Genomic DNA, 5,129 nt, shown 5'->3' on the forward strand with positions numbered 1-5,129 from the left:
GGCATTTTTATTTGTTTTCCAAATTGACAAGACTGACAAACTGGATTGTGATTAGACTTCTTACAGAAAATAAAATTATTTCTATGAAGAGAATTTAAAATAGCTGCTCCCGGATGTCCTAAACGATAATTTGTTTTTACTGGTCATTAACTTTCATAAATAGAAAATAAAAGATAGATACTATTGATGATTATAAAGTTTTTTTTTTTTTGGTAGTGGCCAGGGTTTGAACCCCGGACCTTGCATATTTTTATGCATTGTCCAACCAACTGAGCTAAGCTCACGAGGACAATGATTATAAAGTTTTAAAATATAATGTGTAGTTTCTAGAGATATTTTTATGCTACATAAATATTAAAAATAAATTAATAACTTAAACAAAATATTTAGTTGATAAGATCAAAGTAACAATGAAGTTTGTTGAGATATATATGCCACATAAAATATTAGTTTTGGAAAATAGAAAAAATAATAAAAATATTAAGAATAAACGTGGAAGCGACACGTGACATAAAAAACATTTACTTTATATATACTAGCGGAAAGACGGGCACTATCGTGCCCATCTGTCCGCTCTTTCTACTGCGCTAACGCATGTAATTATTTTATTATGTTTGTTTGTATAATTTTGATTAAATTTTTTAAATTTTTAAATAATAATGAAAATTATTGATATATTAATTTATAAACAAAATATTGTCAAGTTATATAACAATTATTTATGAACTCAACATGTAACACCCATACTAGAAATTACCTAGGATATCTAGTATGCTCGTTAAACTTGGCATTGGATACATTAAAATTACAATAATAAAATTTCTTCTGAACATATCATAAAACTACTTGTCTATACATTTAAAATAGTACCACTGACGTGTACAACATACATGCAATGACAAGTAAATATAATTGTCCAGCTTCTTCTTCTACTTCATCACGAACTGCCCTGCTTGCGATCCACCTGTGTCTCTGAAATAAAATAAAAGGGATTGGGGTGAGACGAGATGTCTCAGTGAGTTCCACCTATCCTAGGCTGTAGGCAATCTCAGGGAACCTAGGATCGCCATTTGTCTCTAAACTCAACCATTTTGGGTTTATGCAGTTTTATCATGCATAACTGAGCGATCGGGGGATAACTAGGATCGCTATCTAAAAGACTGATATAATCCTGATACTAATACTCAACTCATAATCATAATTATAATCATAATGTCTGTCATATTATGTTAGAAATGTTAGCGTTGAACAAACAATATTATCTGAGTTGATTTTACGGAATAAACCCAGGTGGAGTAACCCCGAAATTTATTCCACTCTGACCGGTATATATATAAATATTTCCAACTGGCGGGAACCCAACTGACGGGGATACCGGACTCCTCTGATTATTGTGGGGTCATCCTCGCGGATAGTGCCCGTTCCAACTGGCGGGAACCTTTCGTATCCAACTGGCGGGATAGCGAAAGCCACAATTTAAACATGTTTTAATATTATAACTTGATCTGATTCTCTGATAACTGAATCAATCCTCAACTCCACTATTGACGGGGAGATAGAGAGGAATAACTTATCTTAACTAATTTTCTTTTAATGAAAACATCCTGAAACTGATAATAAAGACGTAGTGACTCCGTCTTTATTCTGAAATTATTTCTGATACTAACCTATTCAGGTTCTAGGCATATCGTTGTCATATGCCATTTCTAAAAGGTTATAAAATTTTCCCCATATCCTGATAAATTAAATTCGACTAATTAAGCCGAACTTCCATACTTAGAATTCTCTACTTTCCAATGATTGGAAATTTACCCATGAATAATTTGTTCAATAGCTATTTTACTCTAAACATTACTTTACACAAATAAATATACACTATGGTAGTGTATGATTAGAGGATATGCATAATACAATTTCGGCTACATATTCGGCAATAATGAGAATTGGAGTCTTAGCTAAGTCAAACCATTATATTACCTTAAAAGTATAATTTATATTAGCTAAGAGTCGAAATAAAGTAATAAAATCAAACAATTCTCACTTTACGTAACGTTAGCCGAAATTGCATATTTATTCATTCTCACGCAAAACTTATCATAATATTTTTCCTCTAACTTCTACATTACCATAATCATATTTATCAACATAAAAGTTATTTTAGAGTACTCTAGCAAGGGTATAAATCTTAATCATATTGTCACTAAATTATGTACTAATGTACTAAATCATATTCTATTATTCTAAAGGCATAATTTAACTACCCAAAGGGAAGTTTTCTAACTAAAGGAACTCACCGTGAATCATTTCTGCAAATTGCAAGCAGCTTATCCCAAAATCTGCAGCTCTGCTATCTCCAAAACTCTATAATCACTTTCCCAAAATAGCTTATGCCTTAGCTTATAGGTCTTGCCCCTTCTGAAACAATTCAAACCACTCGTGACATAGCCTTACTTCATCAACCAGCTTACACAAAAATTTTCATTTCAGTCCCTGCACCAGAAGTTTGCCGTTTGGCTATTTAAGCACTTCTAAAACAGTTTAATTATCATTTAAGCACTTTTAACATCACTAAACCATCTTATCATTTTTCCATTACTCATATGTCAATTAAACATATCTCTCATAAGCTGTTCTTCAGAAAATAATACTTGAAACAACTTAACTTTCAACTTAAGCTATTCTTCAACGGCTTAACTAGCAACTTATAACTTCTATCACATAAATTTCGACCCAACCTTTAACACAGAAGTTCCAACAGTATTATTAGCCCTATGAACCACTTATACAGTAGTTTGAACTCACAACTTAGTCATTTAAGGCATTTTGATCAAAACAGCTTAACTGACAGCTTATTCCTTCTAAACCATTCATTTTCTGTTCAAATTTTCCAGAATCAAAACATACATGTATACACAACTCATATCCCATTTCCACAGCAATCCTAACATGCTAACTTCAAAAATCAATTATGGAAGTTTTTGGGACAACTTGTGGCTTTTAGCTTTTAGCTTCTAGTTTCTAGCTTTTCATGCCAAACAACAACAACAATACCAATTCTACTAACAGCCCTTACCTCAAACTTCTTGCCAAGCCAAAACCCTAGCTTTTGTGTCTTGCTCCAACATGCTCAAACTTGCCTCTTATGCTCAAAACACCACATAAAGCTTCAATTGTCTCTACAAAGTCACCAATTCAACTCTTAGTTTTTTTTTTTTATCATTTCTTCATACCATATTTCTAAATTCCATTACCACACATAATCCTCTTCCAATTACACATAAAACACATATCAAAGTTTGGATTAAATAAATTCCCATGAAAAGGTGATTATGCCACTTACCTTGTGATCAATTCATTCTTTGATGCTCTTATGCAAACTCATAAGCTAATTCCCATGAAGCTTGAATGAAAAATGAAGGTTATGGAGGAAGAAAGAGGAGGGGCGGTTTTGAGTGTTTAAGGAGGGAGGATGGATTTTGAAACTTAATTCTTGCTAAACACTCCACATGACACTCCTTGAATCATGTTCTTGATTATTTCATAGTAATTTTAGTGAAGAATTGAGAGGTTGACATGGTGGTAGTGTGGACCGATATTTTTGGAGTGAGAAGGAGGAAAGTTTTGTGCTTTGGTGAGTAGAATGATGTAGAAGAATGAAGAAAATGATAGAAAATATGTCTTGGTCCATTTTCAAATATCTAGGATGGCAAAATTACTAAAATGCCCCATTAATTTGTAACCATATAATTCTTCAAGTTCATTGGAATAATGTGTGAGATATTTACCGATTGACGTCGCATTTTTCAATAAATAATTAACCCTTCAGAAATTATTACCGTTCTGACATGTAACTGATACGACAATTTATTTAAAATTACGCGGGATATTACACTCTAACCCCCCTTAAAGAAATTTCGTCCTCGAAATTTAGAGTTTACCTGATAATAAATACAAATAATTCCTCTATACTTTCGATCTTAGACTTTCACATACGTCTGTTACCAACTGATTTTCTTTATCCGACTAAATTATCGGTTTCCCTTGTTACATAAAGTCTTTCGACTACCTAGCCATAGATACAACTGACTTGAATTAATATGTTAAACCGATTTTAGGACATATTTTCCAATCTCATATGTCGAAAAGATTCGATAATAACCTTCTTATCTGTGATTTGTGAAATACATTATGCACATTCCGAACATAGTGGATAGTAAAGCTAACTGATGCATCTGATATCTTTCGAGTAAATTCCTTGTTCCACATATTCTTTATAAATTGTCTTAGGTTACTCCTACTTGTTTACCTTCACTGAATTCTTGAAAAATCTCATACGTCTACTAGAGTAACACTTCTATCGACTTTGTCAACTTTTATCTTGTCTTGGACGGATATGACCTTTGAGTGATCTTTCATGCTATGTCTGGTCCCTATAAAATTTTATTTCTGAACTATGCCCCAAATAACGAGGTCTTATAATGATAATCATATCATACTCTGTATAAGATCGTCCTTACTCTGAGTAATATCTGACGTCAAGTTTATTTCATCAAAAGTAAGAATTGTTCCAACTTTCTCCGTTAATTAATACATAAATAGGTAAATGTTACTTCTGATGTCTGTTATGTTTTATCTGAATAAACTCAACATTGTGCTACCTCTAACATCTGTTGGAAGTACTAACTGACGAGTACAATCCATAAATCAGATTTAAATACATAGTGTACTAACTGGCGAGTACATTAAATATATAAATCTTATATGAGAATGGTGCACTGACTGGCGAGTACACAATACACGAGGTAGTACAACTGATAGCTTAATACATAACATATATTTGTAGTCATTCAACTTTGCTTCTTCTATACCAGAATTTAAATCAATCACGATACACCTTGATCATATTAGGATGAGTAAAAAGTATCATCATAGATCTTCTCTTGAACTTATATGTTCAAAATATACATTTCATTCTTGAACAATATTGTTATAGCTGTTACTCTAGGGAATGTCTTATCATCTTTTTCTTAATTCCATACTCATAACCTGAACATGCATAGTCCCATACCGTAGCTCACATAATTTTTCTAACTTGTGTGATATCAATCTTTTATTTATCTCAAAAAAAA

The 5,129-nt window shown here is 32.3% G+C and overlaps 1 long non-coding RNA gene across 1 annotated transcript; it reads right to left on the minus strand.

Annotated features, from left to right (window-relative positions):
* Positions 1–772: 772 nt before the first annotated feature.
* LOC146903967 (uncharacterized) lies at positions 773–5,129 on the minus strand. Its single transcript, XR_015018415.1, has 4 exons — positions 3,341–5,129; positions 3,074–3,176; positions 2,295–2,490; positions 773–972 (listed from the first exon to the last, which is right to left on the minus strand). It is a non-coding gene; the product is annotated as an uncharacterized LOC146903967 (long non-coding RNA).

This window comes from Medicago sativa, chromosome 7 (genome assembly GCF_051527215.1).
Source record: "Medicago sativa cultivar Bolivia chromosome 7, Bolivia_mono, whole genome shotgun sequence".
Lineage (NCBI taxonomy): Eukaryota > Viridiplantae > Streptophyta > Magnoliopsida > Fabales > Fabaceae > Medicago > Medicago sativa.